This window comes from Lepidochelys kempii, chromosome 7 (genome assembly GCF_965140265.1).
Source record: "Lepidochelys kempii isolate rLepKem1 chromosome 7, rLepKem1.hap2, whole genome shotgun sequence".
Lineage (NCBI taxonomy): Eukaryota > Metazoa > Chordata > Testudines > Cheloniidae > Lepidochelys > Lepidochelys kempii.
This window is the reverse complement of record NC_133262.1, coordinates 74,998,823-75,026,203: the sequence shown is the minus strand read 5'-3', so window position 1 is coordinate 75,026,203 and position 27,381 is coordinate 74,998,823. Positions and strand designations below refer to the sequence as shown.

The 27,381-nt window shown below is 40.4% G+C and overlaps 1 long non-coding RNA gene across 1 annotated transcript in view; it reads left to right on the top strand.

Moving 5' to 3' along the window:
- Window positions 1–26,583, top strand: part of LOC140915331 (uncharacterized) — an 82,068-nt gene extending 55,485 nt beyond the window's left edge. The window contains exons 4-5 of the long non-coding RNA XR_012160134.1: window positions 21,517–21,559; window positions 24,958–26,583. This is a non-coding gene — a long non-coding RNA (uncharacterized lncRNA). The remainder of the gene's footprint in view (window positions 1–21,516; window positions 21,560–24,957) is intronic.
- Window positions 26,584–27,381: the final 798 nt, after the last annotated feature.

The window sequence follows — 27,381 nt, the reverse complement described above, 5'->3', positions numbered from 1 at the left end:
ATCTTTCTTGTAATAAGTGGTATAATCACCCTGTACATTTTGCAGATCAAATGGTTCTTACAGTGTCTCTCTTCTGTAATGAAATATCTGTTATCCACCCCATGTTCCTCTGCTGTTTTCAGGCTCTGAGAGACTGTGAGCTGCTGATCTTTTTGTTAACTCATTGGTGGTGTATTGTTCTTGGCAGGAAGCTGGCACGAACTGTATTGGAAAATGAAGCCAGAGCAAAAGCTATAGATTCCAGGAATAAGTTTTTAGTTTGTATTAGTTACAAAGCTAGTCCAGATCCTGTAAACTAATGCACATGGCTGGATCCCTGTGCCTACGTAGAGGAGCTTACAGGTGGGGGACATAAATTATTAGGTTGCCCTATTATTATGTTGGGGGTTATTCCCCTTTGCTTTTTATGGGCTTTCTCAGTTAAAACTGGAGAGTGCAATCTCATAAATAATGTAATATTTGAACAATCTGAATTACAAATGGTCAGAAATGGACCATTAGGCTACTGGACTTGTAAGATTGTATCACTAGAAAGTTAGCTTCTCTATGAGTTGTAATCAGAGTTTGAATTAGATCTGCTATGGGCCCACTCCTGAAAGATGCTAAGCACCTTTTAGGATTCAAATCCACAGGAGTTCAGTGGCATATGATAATAATGTCCTTCACAGAGGTAATATAGGGAAACATATAAACAATTATTTAATACATTTACTAGAAATTCATTAATTTAGAAACACATACCCTATAGTGAAGAATGTATTTATTTCTAAATGAATTTATACCTACTGCATATGACCACTCCTTAGCTTGGGGGGTAAGTTGTAACTTTCCCTGTGGGTAGGTTATTCCATAAGTTCCTACTGCTGGCTTTCTTTTGAAGCAGCTGGACTGACCATTGAACTACATGAACCATTGATCTGAATCAATATCGCAATTTCTATGTTTCTACATTTGGTAGTTCCACTGGTAATCACATGTTTGTAAACAACAGCAGATTTATCACAGTCTTATTTCCACCAGGCAGATAAAAATGCTTTATAAGTCTGCTAGTATATTCTGCTCTTTGTGTTATTGTTAGTACTTTGCAACTATTTCTAGGATATTCAAAGAACTCATTCGTAAATGGAAGTAAATCTATTTACTATGGATATTTATATGATGAGATTAACAGCTTTAAGGCAGATGAATTCAATATTTTTATGATTAAAATGTGAGCTATAATAAAGTCTTTTTTCTTTCTCTACTCAGCAGACTTACTGGAAATAACATACTAAAACATACTAACATACTGTAGCTAAAAAATGGTAACTTTTTAGGCATACTCTGCATCCTTGGGTTGGCTCATACTCCTCATATAAGAACTGACCCAAATTTTCATGCTGAGCTCAAACCACAGCTGAAATTAACTTTTGTTTGAGGTAAGTAAATGGCTGGATAATTGGTTTATTCATTTTTTAAATAATTTTTCATTTCTGCAATTCAGCACTTCCTTGTCTCTGACTGGGCCTGGAAGCAGAAGTACTAAAATATACTGAGAAACCTTAAATCTTTCAGTTTCAGGGTATAACTGCTCATGATGGAATGTATGAACTGCACAGTGGGACAGGGCAGGAAGGGGTTAATAGTCTAGCCTACTCTCAGGTTCAGCAGTCAGCTCAACCCTGTAAAACCAGAAACTAGGAAGGAGGCCCTTCCACTGGAATGAATAGTGAGGAGGGGAATAGTTAGTGAAGCAGGATTCAAAGGACTATCTGCTGCTCAGAAGCAGGAGAAAAGGAGTACTTGTGGCACCTTAGAAACTAACACATTTATTTGAGCATAAGCTTTCGTGAGCTACAGCCCACTTCATCGGAAGTGAGCTGTAGCTCACAAAAGCTCATGCTCAAATAAATTTGTTAGTCTCTAAGGTGCCACAAGTACTCCTTTCCTTTTTGCGAATACAGACTAACACGGCTGCTACTCTGAAACCTGTCAGAAGCAGGAGCACTCTTTTAAGCTTGGAATGAAGTGGGTTACAGAAGGGTGAGTACTACATGTGGGAAAGAAAGGAGGAACACTTTGACCTTTTTGAGTGAAAGGGAAATTCAATAGAGTAGGTCAGGATTCCCACCCTTCCGCCCCATGTAGAATTACAACAAAAACACATTGTTTGGGGTTATTTTCCAAATTTTTCGTTGAAAATTTGTATTTTTTTTATTTTTATTATTGGCAACCTAGAGCTGAAAACTTTCAGGTTTTGATGAATATTGATGGCTCGATCTAAAATGTAGGCTACAAACTGTTCAGCCTTCAGCCGAGGGGTACGTGACCATATTTCCCTGAGGTAAGGAAAAGACTGGGCACCCAACTCCTTGCATTTTGCCCCCTCTAAGTTAAGGTTGCAAGATATTGCATTTTGCCCCCTCTAAGTTAAGGTTGCAAGATATTTGAAAGCCCAGGGAATGGGAGAGGGGAGGCCTGATAGTGGCCTAGAGAGGGCTGGGTGTTATGACCTTGGGAACTTAGCCTGGGAGTGTTGTCCTTTTCTGAGTCTTTGGCTTTTTATTTTACTTGTAGAAAGGTTTTTTTTTTTGTACCTTCACTGAAGAATCGCATATTTCTGGCTCTTGCACTGCCCAACTGATGGTCTCTCTACATTACTCCTACACACCAGTATTCTTTGAGAAGATTCCACAGTCTCTGTATAGATAGGGTGACCAGATGTCCTGTTTTTAACGGGACAGTCCCGTATTTAAGCCTCCTGCAGGTGTCCTGATTTTTTCTTAAAAATGGGCAAATTGTCCTGTATTTTCTGTCCCCCCCATCAGTATTGGTGAGTCCTGCTGCTGGCCAGATCCCTGCTCGCCAGTCACCTGCCCACCAGCAGTGAGTGGGGGGTCGAGTGGCCAATGATGGAGGTAGGTATGCAAGGCTGGAGGCAGGGCAAAGATGCAGCATGCAGGGCGGACCGCTCCCCCACTGGTCTGGTCAGCACAGATCCTGCTGCAGGCCAGGTATTGGCCAGCAGGGCCCCGCCCCCTCTGTCCCGTTTCCAGCACTGGCTGCACACTGTGAGCTGCGGTGGTTGGTAAGTGCGGGTAGTGGCTGGTTACATGTTGCTTCTGCTGGCCACCCATTGGCCCTTTACGTGCACCCCCTCTCGCTGTCCTCTCCCTGTTTTGCCCCTCCCCTCCACCCCCAATCCTGCTTCTCCTCCATATTCCCCCGCCACCCTCGGGTGGGGCGTCTCAGCATTGTGTAAAGAACCTGCCCCTGGTCAGAGCACTCAGCTTATCAACAGCCTGGCCAGCAGGCTCCTTCCTTCCCCTACTGCCTCTGGCTGGGCCGACACCCCAGAAAAGCCCAAGACCCTCCAGCCTGGGGCACTGGCCAGTGGACGCCGAGCCCTGGGTGTGCCAAAGCCCTGCAGAGCGCTGGTATGGGGAAGCCTCTCTGCCCCTCAGCTAAGCTCTGGAATGGTGTGTTGGGGAAGTGATTTCCAGCTTGTTCACGCCCCAAACCTGCAACTTCCCAGGCACTTTCTTCACCTGGCCCCCCCGCTCTAGGTCCTGCCCCCAGGTATAGCGGGACTGCTAAGTCCCCTAGGCACCCTCCCCTGCTGAGCCACGCTGAAGCCCTGCAGTCAGGTCTCCTGGGCCCTGGTGCACAATGCATTCTTAGGGCTTAACTCTTTCCTGCCTGGGTTATGTCAGTGGCCAGCAGCAGCCTGGAGGTGTTAGCTGCCTTTCCACATTCTGTGGGCAGGAAGAGACAAGCTGCTTCCAGCCACGGGGTCAGTGCTGGAGGGGAGGGTGGAAGAGGTGAGCTCTACAAACACATGGGCCAGGTCATCCCTTCACCCTGTCCTCCTCCCCTGCGGCTGGAAGCAGCTCCCGTCCCTTCCCTCCTGCACAGTCCCAAAAGGCTGCTGCTGGCCACATTCTGGTGTGAATCCTGGCAGGAATATGGGGGAGGGTCATGTGACCCTGCATGCTCCCACCCCATGTGTTGCCTCAGGAAGATGCAGCACCAGGTACCAGGAGAGGTGGGTCCATCCCAGGGGCCCAACCAGGCATGGAGGGTGGAGAGCTCAGGGCAGGGAGGGTCAGGTTGGTTGGTCACCCCTCCTCCCCCCTATGTGAGAGAGGTGTACAGGACTATGCGTGTGTGTGTGTGTGTGTGAGACCTCTCCCTGTGTGTGTGGGAGGTGGGGGGTGTCACCCCTCCCCATGTGAACCCTAAAGACTTAAAGATAAGAAGGTAAATAAAAAGAATGCAACTATGTGGTATTTCTTTTTAACAGGGGCTCAATAAACTGGATGTTAATTTGAAAGTTTGTACAGCATAGTTCTGATTGATTGCCGTTGAACTCATTTGAATATGAGTAATTTTAACAGGTGTCCCGTATTCAGCATAAGGAAATATGGTCACCCTATGCATAGAGACTACTGAAAATACTACAAACGAGTCAAAGCACTAAAAGGTACATTTTTAATCATGTCCACTACAGTCCAAGAAAATCTGCTCTTGTGGTATTTCAAGCTGATCTAGAAGCAGGAAATACCAGGATCTTATGGAAAGCTCCATAATGCAGACAATAAGCTTTGGATAGTCAGAAAACTTTGAATTAAGCATCTGATCCCTTGGGCGTATATGCTAACCCAGCCTCTGAATCGTATGAGATTTCTCCATTCTCCTCCATACGGTCCTTTTCCTATCATTATAAGTGATAATGCGCTGCAGAGGTGCTACTAACATTGCAGTCAAGACAATGCTCCAATGTATATTCTGCCATAACCGAATACCTAAACCTGGCATAGGATGACGAGCTTCTGTCGGAGCTACCTCTGATTATAGCCTCAACTTTATTTTGCTTTGTCTCTCATCTAATTGAAAGTTTATGTAGACTGAAGATGGTTTTAGATGAAGCTTGTAATGGTTCAGGGGAGGAAGTCCCTGTGTGGATTCTAATGGGATTCTTAGACAAGTTCTTGCTGTGTTTAGAATCCCCACATAATGCGGCTGAGGGCATGGAGTGAATTCAATTGGTATGCCTGTAGCCTCCTGAGAATACAGCACAGTGCCAGCCTTATCTCTGCCTTGTTATTAACAAAGTCCGTCACTTACTCAAACTCTCCTTTGTTGCTCTCTGGTCTATCAGATCTCACATAGAGGAGCTCCCTTTAGGTAAATTATTATATTAAATGACCAGCCACTTACTGATAACTTTGTTTCAGAACCAATTATTTATCTACCCCAGACTCCTTGAGCTAGGTTTAGATGAGGACTGTAGGGCTGCACAAGCCCCATAATATAAATTGCCATGTTATAATTACAATCCAATTAAATGTGGTGTTGCCTTGTTGGTTAATTTCCATTTCAAGCCTTACAAATATTTCCGGAGGAGTCTCTTTTCTGTGGACCACGGAGCCATACTTCCCATGGTTGGACTTTGAGAAAACAGCTGCCATATTTTCATATACAAATAGAAGTTGCAGTAAGAAGGAAACGCATTTTCTTACACCTGACACCTAAATTGCAGTTCTGTTATTCAGGCACACCCAAAACACCCAGTGATTTCAAACAAAGTTTTGTTGACAAGGAATTCAATATCAAGCACCAAAGGGAGACCCAGGGAACTACAAACACACACTAAGAGCCTGACCTTGCAAACACTACCACTCATGAGCTTATTGCCATGACTAGTCCCATTGGAGAAAATCTTATACTTGGTCTTAAACTATTGGGATCTATTTGTATTTTGCAGGAAATGGCACTATTCACTGTACTAACGTGTAATGTGGTAGCAAGTGTTTGCTGGATCAAACAGATTTATTATCACAAGAAGGGGTGAAATTATTGACAGGAAAACAGAAATGCCAAACTTCATGCTGCAGTATTTCCAACCTAAAAGACACAGTGGGTGTTCTCAGACTTTGGACACTTTAAGACTTAGTAAAAAGAAAAGGAGGACTTGTGGCAACTTAGACACTAACAGATTTATTTGAGCATAAGCTTTCGTGAGCTACAGCTCACTTCATCGGATGCATTCAGTGGAAAATACAGTGGGGAGATTTATGTACACAGAGAACATGAAACAATGGGTGTTACCATACACACTGTAAGGAGAGTGATCAGGTAAGGTGAGCTATTACCAGCAGGAGAGTGGGGGGTGGGTGGCGAACCTTCTGTAGTGATAATTCATGTGGACCATTTCCAGCAGTTGACAAGAACTTCTGAGGAAAAGTGGGGGTGGAGGAGGAATAAACATGGGGAAATAGTTTTACTTTGTGTAATGGTCCTTCCAGTAAATTGTATCCAAGTTTGAATCCAGTTTGCAAATTAATTCCAATTCAGCAGTCTCTCGTTGGAGTCTGTTTTTGAAGTTTTTTTCTTGAAGAATTGCCACTTTTAGGTCTGTAATCGAGTAACCAAAGAGATTGAAGTGTTCTCCGACTGGTTTTTTAATGTTGTAATTCTTGATGTTTGATTTGCGTCCATTTATTCTTTTATGTAGAGACTGTTCAGTTTGACCAATGTACATGGTGGCGAGGCATTGGTGGCACATGATGGCATATATCACATTGGTAGATGTGCAGATGAACGAGCCTCTGATAGTGTGGCTGATGTTATTAGGCCCTGTGATGGTGTCCCCTGAATAGATATGTGGGCACAGTTGGCAATGGGCTTTATTCAGACTTCAACGAGAGACTGCTGAATTGGAATTAATTTGCAAACTGGATACAATTAACTTAGGCTTGAATAAAGACTGGGAGTGGATGGGTCATTACACAAAGTAAAACTATTTCCCCATGTTTATTCCTTCCCCCTGCCCCCGCTGTTCCTCAGACTTTCTTGTCAACTGCTGGAAATGGCCCACCTTGATTATCACTACAGAAGGTTCCCCCCCACCTCCCCGCTCTCCTGCTGGTAATAGCTCACCTTACCTGATCACTCTCCTTACAGTGTGTACGGTAACACCCATTGTTTCATGTTCTCTGTGTATATAAATCTCCTCACTGTATTTTCCACTGAATGCATCCGATGAAGTGAGCTGTAGCTCATGAAAGCTTATGCTCAAATAAATTTGTTAGTCTCAAAGGTGCCACAAGTCCTCCTTTTCTTTTTGCGGATACAGACTAACACGGCTGCTACTCTGAAACCTTTAAGACTTAGTGTACATTTAAAACACCAAAGGAAGCAATCAGCATTAGAAAGGAAACCATGAACAATAATAGGAGGACAATGTGGTGCGAAAAGGCTATAATAAAGGACTTAATGCACAAAAAAATTGGTCTAGGTAATTTAAAAGGAGAGATACCAAAAACCTCTATACTCTAATTAGCTCTTAAATAGTGATTTACAAACAATAGCTAATCCTCAAAGCATAATTCACTAGCTGAACTGGGTGGGTGACCACCAACAACAAAATGAGCTGGAGTGCTCTCTAAATCCATCCACCAGTGATGGGTTTGTGTATACTCTTTCAACCTACAATGCTTCTTCCAGAAGATCTGTTTTTCACTGGGTGAGACTGGCTGTATTAGAGGGAGCAGGGCCAGTGCATCTGTGACTGGTCAGCTGACCTCAGTTTAGCTTTAAAATAGGGCACCTGAGCTTAGAGAGGGAGACAGCTAGTGAGGAGGACCCTGGCTGAGTCAGGAAGGGTCAGAGAAAGTAGACTGTGAGACTTTGCTGTGACTAGGGAGCTCTGGAGAGCTAGAATTGCCTGCCTCCAGAGTTGAGAAAATGTTCTTTTTGTTGATTTGACCTGAATTTGAACCTAAATATAACTTTATAAAAGAGAGTGGGTGTGGACCCTTTGGAAGCTGGGGAGAATCCCTGTCTTGTTACACCATTGTCCTGTCTGTTATCCTCCTTTATTTCCATTTTCAATTTTTTAAAATATTTCAAAAATCATTTCCCATAATTCTTTGCCTCCAAAAAAAAACTGTTCATAGTTTTTAACTAAACTTTTTTTTTTTGCATTTAAAAAGAAATAATTTCTAATTTCTCTTTCTGGCTTCACCCTACCCTTCATAAATGAGTTAAGCTTGTTGGTTGTGGCAGGTATGGAGGATGGTACAGCCTCTTATTGCTCACTAGTAGGACTTGAAGGAAAACTATATGGCTCACTTGCAAATCTTGGGGAAGGTATAGCTCTAGCCCACGCTTGAAGCTAGTATGAAAGCTGATTCATCTCTGAGTTATGGTAGAAAGCTGACTTACCGCAAGTATACCACAACACATCTGGGGTGCACAAGAGATAGTGTGGCTTTTAAGTCATCTGTAAAGTTGGGGTCATACCCTATGACTGGGGAATTGTTAATATAGTTCCTATTTTTAAGAAAAAGACAAGTGATACGGGTATGATGCCTTCCCCCTGGGATGCAAACAGGAACTGAGGTACCACTGAGCCCTCTGTCTTGCCAGCCTGGGCTCCATCTCACACTGTGCTGCTGTGACAAGCTGTGGACCGCTCCTGGTCTTGCACTCACACAAACCTTTCTGTGGGTAGGGACACACCCAGCTGCAGTTACATGAAGGCTTCTTCACAGCCTAGGATCCCAGAACTGTACTGTCTTGCCCTGGTGAAAAGGCTGACCAGTATAAGTCTATTACCAGCCCACCCCTCCCTCAAAGTAGAGTGGACAGTGCACCAGTTTTTGTTCCTGCGCAGATTCCCTAGGCAATTCTAGAAAAACACACTGTTTTAGGTAAAAAAAAAAAAAAAACTACAGAAAGGTTAGTTATAAACACTTAAAATCTATAGCCTAGATCAAAGTAGATTACCTAATAAAACAAAACTGCAATTTAAGTTCTCTAAACTGGATAGGATTTGAATCAAGCAGTGTCTGACCCTGTCAGAGAACAAACAGTCCACCAAGCTTTCATACACAGGCAGGCTTTCTTCTTTCCTGCCTGGGACATCCCTTCCCTCTTCAGCCTTTGCTCCTAAGGAGTTTCCAGTTGATGTGTTGTAGGGGAAGTGAGGCCGGTTGATTCTCACTTACCCCTTTATATCATTTTCCAGCTTGCTGGAAAGATCTTGTGCTGTGACATGAGTCACAATCTCCAATGGGTATGTGCTACCTCTGAGAAGTTTCCATTGTACACAGTTCCTGGGGTAATCCTTGAGAGTATTTTGTATTCTCCTCAATGGGCCATCAACATTGTTTGGCCTTTTTATTGTTGTACCTGAAAGGCTGCTTCTGGGTGTTCGCAACATGTTTCAGTGGCACATACATAGCAAAACTTCATAACTTCTTATACAATGATAGCCCATGCAACTTAACAGGATATTAATGGTCAACAGATTAAGACTTTTAAAATGATACCTCACAAGGCGTACTTTGTACAAAACATATCATCATTTTATCACCATGGTGAATATGGGGTGCAGAGTGTCACACTAGGAAACTATAGGCCTCTTTGTTCAATCTCAATTGCGTACAAGGTCTTGAAACAAATTTTGAAAGAGAAAGTAGTTAGGGACATAGAGGTGAATGGTAATTGGGATAAAATACAATGTAATTTTACACAAGGTAGATCATGCCAGACCTCCTTCTTTGAGAAGGTAACTGATTTTTTTTTTTAGACACAGGAAATGCAGTAGATCTAATCTACCTGGATTTAAATAAGGCATTTGATACAGTTCCACATGGGGGAAATTATTAGCTAAATTGGAGAAGATAGGAATTAATATGAGATCTCAAAAGTGGATAAGGAACTGGTTAAAGAGGAGACTACGATGGGTCATACTGAAAGATGAACTGTCTGGCTGGAAAAAAGTTTACTAGTGGAGTTGCCCAGGGATTGGTCTTGGAAGCTATCTTAATTGCCATTTTTATTTCAATGGCCCAAAAAGTGGGAAAGTGCTAATAAAATTTGCAGATGACCCAAAGTTGGGAGGTATTGCCAATATGCAGGAGGAGGTCTGGAATATCATAGAAAATCTGGACAACCTTGTAAACTGGAGTAATAGAAAAAAGGGATGAAATTTAATTGTGCATACACTTAGGACTAATTTAGGGACTAAATTAGGCTATAAGATGGGGATATATCAGTGGGAAGTGACAGAGAGGGAGAAAGACCTGGATGTATTGGTTGATCACATTGATGGCTCATAGTCATCCTGTGACGCAGCTGTGAAAAAGGCTAATGCAGTCCTAGGATGCATCAGGCAAGGTATTTCCAATAGGGACAGGGAAGTGTTAGTAGCATTATACCAGGCACCGGTAAGACCCCATTGTGCAATTCTGATCTCCCACGTTTAAGAAGGATGAATTCAAACTGGAACAGGTACAGAGAAGGGCGACTAGGATGATCTGAGGAATGGAAAAGCTACCTTGTCAGAGGAGACTCAAAGAGCTTGGCTTGTTTAACCTAATCAAAAGGTTGAGGGGAGATATGATTGCTCTATGTAAAAACATCAGAGGGATAAATACCAGGGAGGGAGAGGAGTTATTTAAGTTAAGCACCAATGTGAACACAAGAACAAATGGATATAAACTGTCCAAGTTTAGGCTTGAAATTTAGATGAAAGTTTCTAACCATCAGAGGAATGAAATTCTGGGACTGCCTCCCAAGGGGAGTAGTAGGGGCCAAAAACTTAACTGGCTTCAAGACTGATCTTGATAAATGTATGGAGTGGATGGTCTGAGTCAGGCTACATGCCATTGTAGGCAATCAGCAACTGCTAGCAGCAAATCTGCAATGGCTGGTGGTGGGACACTCGATGGGGAGGGCTCTGAGTTACTTCAGAGAATTCTTTCCCAGGTGCCTGGCTGCTGGGTCTTGCCCACATGTTCAGGCTAACTGGTCACCATATTTGGGGTTGGGAAAGCAATTTTCCCTGGTGTCAAATTGGCAGAGACTCTGGGTTTTTCGCCTTCCTCTGCAGCATGGGGCATGAGTCACCTGCAGGTTTAAAGTAGTGTAAATGGTGGATTCTCTAACTTGAAGTTTTTAAATCATGATTTGAGGACTTCAGTAACTCAACCAGAGGTTAGGGGTCTATTGCAGGAGTGGGTGAGTAAAATTCTGTGGTCTGCAATATGCAAGAGGTCAGACTAGATGATCAAGATGATCCTTTCTGACCTTAAAGTCTGAGTTTAAACCTCATTGTCCTCCTTAAAACTCCGGGTTTTTTCATGAAGCCTACAAAAACTTAACAATGGTTAGGTACACTGGTATGCTGTGACGACTGTCTATTGTACTGAACATTGTCTCACTGTTTCCTTGTGCTCCTTTTCTGTCTTCCTGCATCCACCTGTATTCTTTTGTCCTGGACTGTAAGATCTTTGGGGCAAGGAACATCTTTTAATTCTGTGTTTGTACAGTGATTAGCACAAGGCAGTCCCTGTCTGACTGGGACTCCTAGACACTACTATAATAATAATAAATCAATGAAGCTGCTTTACACTAGCCATAATCAAACTGAAATTCCCATCAGTAAACTGAGGAGAACAGTACTTCCTCACAACAGCCCTCTGAAGTAGGGATAAATACACTTATTGTGAAGTTCCTTTACAAAAGTGATAGGGGCCATATAAATAGCCAGCTGTACGTGAATGGTGCCTGACTCCACAACAGGAACTGTCAAAGAAAAAAAGCTGATATATACTAGAACTGATCAGACAACTGGTATTTTTCCCATGAGGAATTTCAAATGAAAACTCTTCAGTTGAAATTTTTCAGTTGGTTTTCTTGCTTTTGTTTCAAACCAACTTAAAATGTCACTTTGTTTTGAAATTATTTTTTTCAGTTTTATAAAACTGAAACACCACAACATTAAGTCCCAAAACATTGGTTTGAAACACAAATGTTCACTTCAAAATTCCCTGTAGGGGGAAACTGATATTTTCCTGCTTAAAATACATTCTCATCTCAATGGATTTTTTTTCGATCAGAAAACTTTCCACAGAAACTTCAACCAGATCTATTATAAAGCAGGATGCAAGTGCCTTTCATATAGCTACCCATTCTGAGCCCTTGCATTTTTGTGAGACAGGAGAGAATAATTTTCATTGCACAAGTGGAGTAACTGAAGGTGAGCACTTTAACATGCCAAAGGCCCAGGGTCAGACATGTTCTTAGGATCTGAGGTGTTAATTATCTTTACACTTTGTGAGAGATGCAGGGATTCCAGTCCACCCCTCATAGTAGCTCCTATCACTAGGAGAATGTTTTCCTTCAGAATCTCATAAAACTCAGGGATGTGGCTGTGCAGCTAGAGCATGAACAGATTTACTTTATTCCTTTGTTGTGCCTCCTGACTTTATGTGCCCACTTTTAAATCTGTTCACCATTTATCAAAGTAATAATAGCTATTCTGAATTAAACATGATTCCCAGAGACTGGCAGTCGTTTCTTTTGAGCTTTGTTTTTTGTTAGATACATTTTGGAGAAGAAAAATCAGGGCTAATTAGGCAAAACAGTACTGCATATATTGACAGAGACCCATCAGGTAGAATGTAAAGTGAGATCCCAAGCCATCAAAGCACAACTTTCCAGTCACAAACTGTTTTAATTTGCTCTTCTGTGGCAGAGAAGCAGCAGGCTTTGGAAACTTGCTGGTTTTTAACTTTGCACTGGTTGTACTTTTTGGCTACATAAAGAATGAGAAAAATGTAAAATCAGTGTTAAGCCAATCAACATCATCTGCATGCCTACTGAAACAAGAGGTGGTTTTCTTTATCTCCTCAGAGGGGTTCTGAAGTTTAATTAAATATTTACAACTAACTGAGACCCCTGCATGAAAGGTGCTATCTTAATGAAAATTATTTATTGTGGGTAAATTTTTTAAAAACACACAAGTCACTTAAGCTCCTAAAACCCAAGCAGAACCTGACCATAAATGGAAAATTAGGGTGGGCAAATATTTCAAAGATTGGCAAACAACTGATGCACATAATATATGAATATGCCTATAAAAATAAAACAGGCAAGTGACCATTGAGTGTAATTTGCCTAAGATGAAAATTTAGATGTTCCCAAGAAAATTTGGTGCTCAAATCTTGCACTCCTTCTCGTCAACTAAATGGGCCATCTTGATTATCACTAAAGTTTTTTTTTCTCCTGATGATAATAACTCATCTTAATTACTTAGCCTCTTACTGTGTGTGTGTTTGTGTGTGTGTATAATAATCTTCTTACATATATGTTCCATTCTATGCATCCGATGAAGTGGGCTGTAGCCCACGACAGATTATGCTCAAATAAATGTTAGCCTCTACAGTGCCACAAGTCCTCCTGTTCTTTTTGCGGATACAGACTAACACGGCTGCTACTCTGAAACTTCTCCTAATTTTTGAAAATACAGCCCTGGCCCACTGGACAGGGAAAGGTGGAAGTGATATTTCTTTTGTTCTTCACTTGATGTCCACTCTATCCTCCAAATGTGTTTTGATCCTTTCCCGGTGCTTTTATTTTCTTTGGCAACGTGATCTGAAAGAATGAGCATATGGTCAGGAGAGTCCTAAATTCTAATCCCAGCTCTGCCACTTCATCCCAGTATTGTCTTGAGCACAGGTCACTTTTTATATCAGTTTTCGCAGCTGTAATATGGAGGAAATACTTATCCCACTACCACATGTGTGTTGCAAGGATCAATTAATTATTGTTTGTACATAACATCTATATAGCACTTTATATGTGCTAATTTGTATTTTTCACAGGAATCCAATCTTGCCTGTATGATGTAAAAGTCAGAAACAGCTGTTTTGAAGGGTTAACATTTCTATGAAAACTTGGGAAGATAATGAGTGATGAGCCCTTTCTTAAAAATAAAAACCTCAAAACTATTCCTTGTGCTGGAGTTTTGTTTCAAAAAGGAAACTGCTCATTATGGAAGAGAAGAGTCTTCCCCTCCGGCACAGATTTATGATTAGAATAGACTATAGATGTCCTGTGTTTTTGACTTCTCTGTATTTACAACAAAATTTTGAATGCTCTTATTTTACCATAGAGGGCTTAAGAAATTCCAAGTGCATGAATATCCCATTTCCAGAGGCCTTTTTTTTTTTATTCATAGCATTGTCTGTGGCCTGGAAACTAAAAAAGGATAAGCAATTCTACTGTTCATATAAATTGTTCCTGCATTGTTTCTTTTATATTGTGCAGTGGCATATAAGTCACTGAAATTAGTAAGAATTCCTCATTTCATTTCTTCAATATGGCAGTTGGTAACAACTCAATTTGCAGTTGCCAGTCATGTTTAACCAACCATACAAGGAAGCAAGCAAGCAATCCAACAAAGTAAAGCGGTGCTTGCATGCACTGATTTAAAATATACAGCAAGAGGGGACAATTCATGACCAGAAAAGAGATTTTCTTTACCAAGCCATTTTATATGACCTGGGAAAAGTGTCTGCTTGTGTTCTTATTAATAAAATACTATATTTATAAATTACTATTACTGTTGAAACAAGTATTTGTCAGCCATCCATCCATGTGATATCTTAGGTGAATTCAGTGTCTTGAACAGACCTGAGACAGCAGATAAATATTAGGGAAATCCAATGCTTGCCATTCCTGTAAAGCCTGGATGAAGAGAGAAATCTGCATCTTTGTGAATGTGGCCAAGTTGAGGCTTAAACAATTTTTCGTAGGATTGAATTCCAGAGATGATAGCCTGCGCTAGGGATATCTAGCTAAAGTATTGTTTCAGAGCATAAATGTGGTAGTGGAACATAGAGATCAAATTGCCCTCTGAAAGAACCGGGCTCCAACTATTTAGGGGTTTGTAGATTATTATGACTAGTATCTCAAATTTCACCTGAATATCATATGGCAGCCAACAGAGAGTACAGAAGTCAATGGAAGCTGGTCTACACTATTTGTAATGTGAGCCATATTTGTATGATGGTGTATTTCTGCTGTCCATCCCTGAGGTGACAATTGCGTGGATTATTATGTTGAGGCAAAATGCAAAAGGAATATCCAAGGTATTATCAATGATCCAAAATGTTTTTGTCTGCAGATGGAGTAAGATCTGCCCTTATAAAGGAGCTTTGAATAGTAGAATCCAGGTTCATTGATTAGGATGATCTTTTGCCCCATCAGGGGAAACACAGAATAGGAAAATCAAGCATCGTTCAGAGTTTGATAATAGACAGCCAAGGTATTTTTTAGCTAAGGAAATTGATAATGTGGCACAAAGCCTTTAAGTGCTACACTAGCCTTATAAAAATACTACAGTATTGCAAGGTAATAGCCCTAAAATTGCAACCTTGCTACTACAGACCACAGTGTCTTGCACTATTGCTGCAGAACACTATACTATATTTTTTTTAAATGTCAGTTCACTGGTTTGAATTTGGTCTCGGTACGTAGTAAATAAACAGGACCAAATTCAAATTAGTGAATTACTATTTAAAAGTACTTGCACTGGTGGTTTTAGTCTATTTCTTACTGTACAGTTCTCCCTGTTTTTGAAATTCAAAATTTGGATGAAGCATTGCACATAAATATTGACCAGCTGTATGAATATCATACACTCTTACCAAGGAACACATTGTTGTATAATGAAGGCACTGCCTAGATTTGATTGTAGGACTTAAACCAACATCTTTTGTTACCAGAGGTGAAAGAAAATAATAGTGCATTGGTTACTAAAATGGTGTAACACCCGTAGAGCACAGCCAGATGAAATTCAGTGTGTTATATTGTGACCAGGGTCCTAGTGGGGAGCCAGCTGTGGCCACTCAATTAGGGTGAACGGCAAAGAATAGGGCAGACAATCTCCAACAAGCTGGTGGATATTCCAATACTTATATTTACCAAGCCAGCATAAAACAGCTTCTTTATTACCTTACTGGTAACTCAGAAGTCCAAACCACACAGTTGCCTTAAAGTGATCCAGCCCTAGGCCTCCATCTCGGTACCTAAATCAAATATGATGAAGATTACTGAAAATCTTGTTTCATCATGTAAAAGAAAAGGTTCTACCAATCGCAAAGGATCAGACATTACCTCCCAGGTTATTGAATATTCCAGATCTTATCCAAATGCACGCTATTTCCAATTCTTAGTAACTAAACTATATTAAACAAAAGAGTATGGTTAAAAGATCAATGTACATACAGTCGTGAGTTCCATTCATTTAGGTGCAGATTCATAGCAGAGATGGTGAGCTTTGTAGTTGGAAAGAATTATTTTAGAATTGTTCATAGGTTATAGTCCAATGTTCAAATATCTATTCAGGGCATACCAGCATAACTGGGACCTCAGTCTTGTGACTCAACCTTCCCCTGATGAAGCCTAAGCAGATGTGAGATGAACAGGATCAGGACCCAAAGGTCTTTTTATACAGTGGTCTAGCATCCACTTGACCACACAGTCCTGGTAAATAGGCTTTTGATGTAACCTTTTGCTTTCTAAACACCACAAGTCATTAGTTACCCAAATTAACATAGGGCAATTTATCCATTAGGCAGTCTAGTACAAACTTCAAAGACACATATAGACAATGTCACTATTTTACCCAAGATTCATCCAAATATTAATATTCCCTTTTGATCTCTGAATCAATAGTTATAGTGACAGATGCTACCCATAACAGACAGTTTCTGTCTAAGATGCACACAATTAGTATTACTTCCAGCAATATAGATATGCATTTCAAAGTTCTAGCCTATTTAGCAAGAATGGCCCTAATTATCATTTGCATACCTTTTTAACATAACTTTAAAGGTGGACTTTGCATCATTCAGCCTGCAAGCTGTTTAACCTTTTCTAGCCATGTGTCACGGATATAAATGTTCCTTGGACTTGGTCTAAACAAAAAGTTGTGACAGATTAACTAAAGCTATGCTTCAAAACTAATTTAGTTAAACTGTCCACACAGGGCTTTGTGCCAATCTCATTGGTTTAGCTTGCATTGCAAGCTAAACTGTTGTACCAGTTTTAAAGCAATATAAATGTATCAGCACAGGGGCTTGCAATGGCTAACTAAATTGGCCTTTAAACCAGTTGTAGTTAGAGGGATGCATCTTCTGCATCTGTAATCTGTTTTCCCAGGCACTGTAAGCAATAGTACAGCTTAGTTATTTTTCTCTACATTACTCAAGATGAGCTTGATCTCTCATGATTTAATGTTCTTGGAAGTTCATCTTAACAAGCCAAATTTTGGGGGTAAGCAATGTGGTGAGATATACAGTACATTGTAATTCATAATTAGTGATGGTCTTATGAATACAGACACAACATACAAGACATTCTGCATATGTCAGACCTTCTTATAGCTGAAACCACTTCAGGATTACAACTTTGTCCTGAAATGTGAGACAGAGGGAATAAAACTGTGGGGAAAGCAATGTGCATCCTACAGCTCACAAAGCAACCTAGCCCATTTAATAATCTTAAATCTTTCTGCTAATAAATGGAGGGAAACTCCATGAAGCTTCTTTCTTAATACATTTCACTGTGACTGGTTAGAAATAGGATGTGCATTATCTATTTGCTTTGAAATGCAGAGAGAGAAAAAACATAATTCTACAAAAAGCAAGTCAAACCTCCTTCCATCCCCCTTTCCCCCACCCTCTTCTCCTTCCCACCCCCCCCCCCCACCCCCCAAACAACTTCTCAGAAGAGATGCCTATGTAAACTGGAAAGTGAAACAATCAAATTCCACTTATTTACTTATTCCAAAGAAGTGATTCAATCTTTGGTGACAGCTTTCATCCTGAAATACAATGAAGCAAGTACCCTGAAAATATATATGAAAGAGCAATCAAGCTTTGAAATTTTCAGAGCTTTGATTTCAACAGTTGAACACTTGGATTTCTCTTTTACAGCATTCATTAACCCTTTGGTAGGGGATAAAAAAGACTTCACTGTCTAGGGCAGTGGTTCTCAACTAGGGGTCTGAGGCTCCCTGAGAGAGGAGGGGTTCAGGGCAGCCATCAAGCAGGGCCAGTACTGGACTCACTGGACCCAGGGCAGAAAGCCAAAGCCCTGCTGCATGGGTTCAAAGCCCAGGCCCTGAGCTCCGCCACCTGAGGTTAACGCTGAAGCCTGAGCAATGTAGCTTTGCGGGGGCTTCTGTGGCATCAGGCCCCAGGCAATTGCCCCAGGATTGCTACCTGTTAGGGGTTTATTCCTTCACCCACTTACTTCCCTGGTCATTCTCACATGAACAGAGAGCAACAATACCCGAAGTTCAAAGATGCAAACAATTTGATGTTTATTGTGTTGAACTTCCAGCAAGCATGATTCCAGTTTCCTTCCTTAGTGTCTCCCTTCCCAAACCTGACACCACAGAGCCTTACCTGTGTCCCTGTTCCCATTTCACCCCCTTAGCAAAACATGATTCCAATTTCCCCACCTCCATTCCCTGTTCCCATTCCCCCGCCCCTTACTTCCTGATTGACTGCAGACTATATAGTAAAACTTGAGTTCTGCTTATGTATACCTTAACCAATCGTTTCCTGAAATTTAACTAACCAGTCCTAACATACTGTAACATGATTATTTAACTAATTATATCCCACCACCTTAATTAGTTTCCACCCAGCAAAATTAATTATACAGCAGACAGAAACAATCACAGAACCAGACAGAGATTATACGGACAAACAATAGGGAAATGGGGTCTACAATGATAGAACAACACAGAAGTGAGCATTTCACAAGTACATCTATAAAGACATAAGGGTTTCCCAGCTGTGTCTATTGATAAGTGAATTCTTGCCAGACAGGATGCTATCAAACTAATTTTCCTTTTACATTTTCTAGGCACTTCCCTTTCTCTGGAGGCAAGAGGCATTATCAGGACAGGACTGTATTCCTAACAGCCCAATAGCATCTTATTTCAATGTGACTAGTTTGGAATGTGAGGATGTGACCGTTGGCTTCCCAGCTCATGGCTGCCTCTGCTGCTTAGCCAAAGGGCCTCCGTCTGTCAGTGAGAAAAGGCCTTATATAGTCAGTGTTTTTGATTCTCTTTTGTACCTCTATAACTAGCTAAGTGATAAAAATACGCCTAAATTCTTAGAGTATAGGCCTTTACAGACAGGCCTGAATATCTATATCCTAACAGCCCCTAATGCCAGCTCTGGCTTTTACATGCAGAAAACCAGTTATTATGACACAGGTGGCCATGGAATTTTTATAGCATGTTGGGATGGGCCTCAGAAAGAAAAAGGGTTGACAACCCCTGGTCTAGGGTCTTCTTGATACCTGTGATTTGTTTCCCCACCCCCCCAGAGAAAGGTGGAAAGAAAGAGGGAAAGATAGAAAAGGTAGAAAATTAAACCATTTATATAGACTACAAATTATCTCTTTGCTCTCCAGTTTGTATTCTGGAGTCTCCAGCATTCTAGAACACTTTTACTTATTTATATTGTATTGTGTAGTAATTCCAAATCAAGGATCAGAGCCCCATTGTGCTAGACACTGTACAGACATGTAACAGAGTATCCCCCGTCAATCAGGATGCACCAAGTAGATAAAGACAAATGGGGTGATGTTGGGGTGGAGTGGTGAACTAGTAACTAAACTAACAGCATTCGGTAGAAAGGCAGAAATCACAGGTCACCACTTGCTTAACAAGTACCAAATAGGCATTATGACTTCAAATAGTACCTATGTTTGATCATGTGAGGTGCCGTGAATCCTAGGCTCCATTAGAAGGATGGGAGCTAAGGGTGATCACTGATATGCATGTTTGGGCTATTATTTTGCAACTGAGAAAGCTGAGTGTCTAAAGAAGATGTAGTGGCTCCTGCTTAAATATTCAGGCATGTACACAAGCTTTAGCTCTTTGAGGACACACTGAGGGGCAGCCAGTTTTATTCTTGGTGGTCGCTTCCCAGACTAAAGCAGAAACATCACAGGATCCATGATCCCCAATGCAAAATCATGGTAACCTTGATTACTTTGCCCCAAACAGGATTGTGAGTTTAGCTAGCAAAAAAGCAACCAGATCAGATGGACTGCAAAGGAGTAATACAAAACAAATAAATAAAAATGTAAGCAGATATATTTCCCAGTTTTCCTTACTATCAAGCTTAAAACCCAATACTGCTATTCTGCATGGATACAGCATTTGCAAGGCCTTTGTAATAAAGGAACTCATGTGGCATGACATGGAAAATTCATTTATCTTTTTTTCTTAAGTGCATTTTGTTCTTTATACCTTCATTGAAAATCTTTCAGTTTGCTTTTATTTTTTCCATTTAGAATGAAAAGTTCAGCAATTGTAAACCAGTAAACATATTTTTTATGTCTGTCTTAAGCTACTTTTTATATCCATACCAGAAAGCTTTCATTTGTTTCTTTGGTAGGAATGAAGAATTGTTTATTAAATATTATAGTAATAAAATGGAGGTAGGCTTTCTTAGCTGGCATTACTTCAGATTCCAATTTAATCTTTCCCCAGTCTCACTTCATTATAACCCTATTTGGTAGCATATTTCATAACCAGCATGTGTCATACTGAAAGAAGGCAGGCTTCAGAATAACATGGCAGTAAGATGATTGCTCTTGGAACACAGGGTGCCCTTACTCTATAGTTAAATACAAAAACTAAGTTGAAGAAATGATGTTAAAACTCAAGTTTAAATACACAAGAGAATGGAGCTGCAGTGATGAAAGTTATCCTCCTAACCTTGATTGTCTCTGGGCCTAGGAGTTTCTGTGTTGAAGTTACTAAAATCCATGGAAGAAAGTGTGTGTGCCCATATATGCATTGTGTTTTGTGTTGCAGCTGCTCAGAACATTTCAAAATGAAATGAAAATTTCATTGTATTTTTCAATCAATGACAGGGTGGGTTTAAAAAAAAATACAAAATTAAACAAAGAGAAATGGGATAAATTTTTCCTCAGAATTATAGTGGAAAAGTCATAATATTTTTTCAGTCAGCTCTAATAGACAGTAAATCTGTGTGCAACTGAACAGATAAGGCCCCAATCCTTCAAATCACATAGCTAACTTCAAGCACATTAGTACTCTTGTTTGTCTTCTCATCTTTCCTATTCAGGCAAGTGAAGTCAGTATGATTCAGCATAGAACACAAGTGAAAATGAATTTGGTAACGTTATTAAGACTAATGTGCAATTTGGCATGAATGGCATTGTGGGCTCAAAAGAGGCCCCAGAATAACAGTGGATGTTGTGGACCCAGTTAAGGTGCACTGGGAAAAGTTGTGTGTGGGCTCATGTCTTGACTAGTAGTGGGTACTGCAGAACAGAAAGAAAATGCACTGAGAGCTCTATTGAGTTCCAAGACTAGAATAAAAGAGGGTGGTGAACATCAGGATGGAAGTGAACATATAGGAGGGCAGATGGGTGTGTGGGGCCTGCAAAATCCATGAAGTTCTTGCCCTCTGCATGGCTCTCAGTGCTGTCAGCCTCTTTATTTCATAAGCACTGAATACACCCACAACTTATATATAATGCTATCCAGCTGCAAGCTGAGTACTGCATTTAAGTTATTTTCTTCAGAACTTTTATTGCTTTTTAAGTTCTTTGTTTTTGTTTTTTGTCGTTACAGTTTATTCTTCCTTTCACATTTCTTCACCTTTCTTTTTGCAGTGGCAAAATGGGAAAAGGAGAAGAAAGATATAAAGGATTGAAGGTAATGGAGAGACCGGAAGGAAAAAGAATAACCACAAAGCCAACATTTTCTAAGCCTCAAATTTTCAAGTTTTTTTTTTTTGGGGGGGGGGGGAGTTCAAATAAATAAAAGACTTAGAATTTTTCACAATTTTCTTCAAACTTTGTTTTTCCATTTTTACCTGCCTCTAGCCAGAAATAAGGCCTTCCTGCCAGCTAGGGTCCCCATTCTGTTTATACAAATGGCTCCCTTCCCAGGATTGCTTACACTTCTAGAGTCACTTGCCAGAAGTTTCCCACTTGAGTTCCTTCTAACCATTAACTTGTCTGTTTTAGAGTTACCTTCATCCTTACAAGTCTTTCCCTGTTACTCAAGTCTCACAAGATGAATTTAGATCACACTTCAAATTATTCAAACATTTCAGGAGTACAAGTGAAATCACATAAGACAGTTGATAGGATCTGCTTGTCTGATATGCTACATATCCTCTTGCACTTGAACTTCAGTCTCCAGAAAGACCATCTCAAACATCTTCCATTTGGGGGATTGTGACCAAATGCAGTCCATTGTTCACATCCTACACACAATTGTAATAATCTTTGTACAAAATATGCCTTGTGAGGTATCATATGAAAACTATTAACTTGCTGGTTAATAATATGGTAGAATGTATGTAACAACAGTATATGTAAAGTTATGAATGCCCCCTGAATGAGGTTGGTGTCACATGTTCAAACCCACATTGTCCTGACTAGGCAGAACTGGGCAAGGCCTTAAACAAAGGAATGTGTGTTTACTGCAATCTACATATAATTAGTAAATTAGGTCCCTGAAATAGCAAAAGGGAGACAAGGCAAATCTGCATTTTAGCAAACAACAGCATGAAACCTCTTTCACAACAAGACCCAATGTCTCCATACTCACAGCTGGAAGGAATTTTATCTAGGGGTAACCCAGGAAAATGCATTTCAAAGAGTGACTGAACTATAAAAGTGAGGGGCAAAAACACCCAAGTTATCACACCCTATCTCTCTCCTTTTCACCTAAGAAGACAAAAGAAACTACCATTGGACTTTGGGAGCAGATCTTGGCCTGAGAGTTGGTCATCAGTGATAATAGAAACACATAAGGGGTCTTTGCTTTGAACCAAGTCTAGTTTAAGTTTAGTACTAGGAAGCTTTTTATCTTTGTTTCTCTTGGAACCATTTCTGACTGTAATGCCTTATATTTGCACTCACTTAAAACCTATCTCCTTGTAGCTAAATACACTTGTTTTATTCTTTAATCAAAACTAATCCAGTGTTGTGAACAGTGTGGGTAACTCCAATTAAGTAGCAGACAGTTATATATAGATCTACTTAAAGGGGCATCAGACCTAATATATCTAGACTGTCCAGGAGAGGGCTCATCAGGCAGAATATGGGTTGGGGGGGGGGGCGTGGAAATACTGGACTGGGAGTGTGTATGGCTCATCCTGCAAGTAGTAATGAAAACTTCTGAAAGACAGAGTGTGGCTGGTGTTTGCTGACAGGCTGCTAGGGTCAGTTACTGGACCAGGACTGTGGCCGTCCTCAGATACTCTTGGTGTAGCCTGTGTGCTGTTTGTCAGCAGCACAGGTTCAGAGCTGCAACAGCAAAGCATTGTGAGGCACTCAGGTTGTAGGGTGGATGTGACACAGCCCCACACTGGTCTGGATTGCACCACAGAATGTCAGAGGGATATAGCCACATTATCTCCACCTTTTTGCATCTTTAGTGAAAGAATCACAGAGCAATAGAACCAAAAAAGCAAAAGCCGTATCTGTGGTTGCTACTTCAGTCAAGACTAGACTTTGTGCTTTTCAGTGAGGGTTTTCCTTCCAGTAACATTTAAGCATTGTAACTGTGTGTGTGCACATGCCAATTCAAGGAAGATTTTTTCCCTTTGCAGACTAGCTTTGCACTGAGCTTTGTTTTGAAGACAAAGATGTTTACTGTTGAGATATAGATACCAGTGTGAAGTGTGTTGCACTCCAGTTATACTTTCAGTAACAGTGGAACTGACCAAAGGGAAAAAAGACAAATTGTTCTGGTTTAGCTTTGCTGATGTTAGTGTTCGTTTTGGTTGATGTATGAAAATAGTTTGTGCCATTACAATGTTCACCTGGGCCCCAAGTAAAAATCTAAAGAGGGGTCCCTCTGCCCAGCATTCCTTCCTCATTCTGTCAGGACTCTGCAGTAACATAGATGCATAACTAGGCTGCTAGTAGCAGCCTCCTGAGAAGAATAGCTAAGTATTCCTTAAGGGTCCGATTTTGTCTATTGTTCAGGTGTGGGGGAAGAGGAGAGCACCAAGGGCTTTTTGTGACTCATGAAAACCTCATCTCCACTCGGGGTTCCCAGAGTCAAAGTCTTTCATGTTACTTCCTCTGAGCTATTGGGATGTAACTTGCTTTTAATAAAGCACATTTTACAAAGGTCACTGGTAGATTTTGCCCTTCCTCCCCCAAGCAATTAGCACACACTTTTTAAAAATGGACATCTCCTCCAATACCTTCCCCCACAAAATAAATAAACAAATTAATTTGTTGCTAGGTTTGGAAAAGTTTTGACAGAATTCTTCTCCCTGCAGTCTTCCAATGACATCTCATTTTTCAGTCATGTATACTGTGGAAATAGCTATGCAAAAATAGTTTAACTAAGAGAAATGTAGGACTGGAAGGAACCTCAAGAGGACATCTAGCCCATCCCCATGCACTATAGGCTTAAGTATACCTATACCATCTCTGACAGGTGTTTTTAATGTGTTCTTAAATTCCAAGGATGGAGATTCCAGAACCTCCCTGGATAAAATATTCCAAGTTCCAGTACTTAAACTGTATGTCACACAGCTCCCCCTTGTCCACAATGCACCCAGAACTTAATATTTGTTTTCTTTGCCGAGTGGATTGGGTGTTTGTTTTTTATCTCCTTTGTGACAGAGGGGACGTTTTAGATTTTCCACATCACACGTTGCTTTTCACATATTGCTCTACCTCTGAGATGGCAGTTTGTGACAATCTATACCCTTATGTCCACCCCCTTTAAATAGTCTGATTTTTCACAAAGTATGCATTGTGAGGGATCATTTGAAAACTCATAATTTGCTGATCATTATTGTCTTGGTAAAATTTGTGTGGCAACATTGCATGTAAAGTTATAAGAGTCCTCTGTATGGTATTAAGACATATTCCAAGTCTGGGTCTTCAGCCACAAACCAGTTCCACAGAAACAAAAGGCTTGCCAATGCCTCAGCCAGGTGTCAAAAAATCAAATGTACCATCACCTGATTAAGTGGGCATTCCTTGTAGATTTTAACTCTTAACCTCTTTCCTGACATCTTGACAAAGAAACAGCTGGGGGTTCCCATCTAAACAGACTTTGTATCTCCTGAACCACAGGTGGAGATGATTCTCAAGAGAACTACAAGAAGAAAGAAGAGATGCCCCAAATTATTCCTCCCTTTTGCTCTACTCATGGCATCCACAACACTTGATGAGCAAAAGAAACCGCTTTGGACTTGGGGAGGGATCCTGACTGAAAATAATGCAGCTAGTAAGATTGCTGAAGCATGTGGTGAGAGAGACATTCATTTTGAATTACTTTAGCTTGTTAAGTTAGGCATTAGTTGTGTTTTATTATTTTCATATAATCAATTCTGAATTTTTTTATGCCTCTTACTTGTAGTCACTTAAAAACTATCTTTCTGTAGTTAATAAACTTTGTTACTGATTTATCTAAACCAATGTGGATGGATTAAAGTGTTTGGGAAACTCCATTTGGGATAACTGGATTTGTGCATATCATTTCTAGTAACAAAATGACAGACTTTATATGAGCTTATTTTCTCCAGAAGAGAGCTGGGCAGTAGAAAACATTTCTGGGGGAAGTCTGGGACTGGAAATTGCAGGTGTTGCTCTGCAGTGTAATTCAAGAGTGACTGGCTATAGCACTTGTACTATAACTGGAGTAACTTACATGCCAGAGGCTGTGTGTGAACAGACCAGGAGTGGTAGCTGACACAGCAAATGAGTGTAAAAGGCACCCTAGGGTGGAGAACTGAGGGGATGCAGCTGTTCATCCGTCCAGAATCAGATTGTACTTTGGGTAATGTCAGAGTTATCTGGGGTTATGCAAAGAACAAACGTAAGGGGCATACATTCCACTGTATTTTCAGAACCTTGTGCACTGGAACACATGCATAAAACCCTCCTGAGACACATGCCTGCACACAACCAAATTCTTTCAGAGATGATAGAATGTTAGTAGCAATTGCTTCCTGGACTTCATAGAAGCACAATTTAAGATAAACATAAGGTAAGGAGACTAGTCTGAATCTCTGTGAAGAAAAAAATGATCCGTCAAAGGCAGAATTTAACTGAAAAGGTGCAATTTGCATGAGCTCTAACATTTATACAACAGGCTTCTCCCACTCATCAATAATTTAGAAATGTTATAATGGGCTGCAGATGACAGAGAATTATCAGATAAATTATACACTCACTCCTGGGGAGCTGGGATTGGAAACCTGATAAATTTGCTACAGAAAGGCAAGCCTTTCCCACTTCTCTTAGTTGGTGATGGTAGTAATTAAATTCTAATCTATATAGGTTCCCTCATTATTCCAGTAGCTGAGCAACTTCCACTAGTTTGGTCACTATTTTGAATTATTTCAAAAACAGGAAATTAACTTTAGCCTCCTAATTCCTGATTTAGGCTTCATAGTAAATTGTAAAGCTTAACTCCCACTGAAATCTACTGGTTGTGGCAAAATCTTTGCCTTAGCATATGTATGTGCCAGTCAGTAGAGCGCAACATAACACACACGCATGCTAAGCCAATACAGTACTCTACACTATTCTAAGGAGAACTAGCCTATAATTGCTTTTCTTTAGCTATATAGCTGAAACACTAAGGAACAGCTGAAGGATTTTAAGCATCGTTAACTTTTTATTGGTTCTAGAAGCTATAGATTTTACTTTATATGCAGAAGATATCTAGCCAAACCTCAACATAATTAAAAACATCATGTGGTCACTTAAATCAAGTATTTTATTCATTAAGTAAAATAATATGGAGTAAATATCAAGAACTGGATATACATCAGTGACAAAATTCCTAGTCTCTTAAAGACAACTGTTTACAAATCCTTTGTAAGATATTACAATATTTATGTACAGAGTGTATATATCTAATATAGCTAGTATGATTAACAGTATCACTGATTAAAACACACTGCCTAGATTGTAAACATTGATATTACTTTTAATAGAAGTAATGTTGAATTGTGTTTAATGTAATTGTGGAATATTTAATTAAAAAGTGATTCTATCTACTGAGCATACAATAAAACTCATTATAGAACAGCCTTATTTATTGCATTTAAGCTAATTAAAAATGCAAGTAAACACAAAGAATGCCCAGTCTCTGAAAACTGCAACATGAAAGAGAACAATGGATTTTTCTGTTGTGAATGAGCACAAGTAGGCAAATTTTGTTCTTTAAAACCCGCCATATGGTTATTATAATACATGTTTTCCCCATATTATATTACTCCATAGGCCTTCAACAGCTGGCCCCCACCTCTCCAATAGCCCAGATCCACTCTCCCTATTAATCATTTCAGAATCAACAAGCCCTTTTGTGTCCAGGAGTTCAACCCCAAGGGTAATATTATAAAGGTCATCATACAAAAGTCACTACCTTGAGGGGCATTTCCTTCCCAGGAAACACAGTAGAAAACAATTAAAGCCCCTATCCTGCAATGAACTCTGCACCAATGAACCCCTCTGGTTCCAGAGAGCTCTTTGCAGGATTGGCACTAA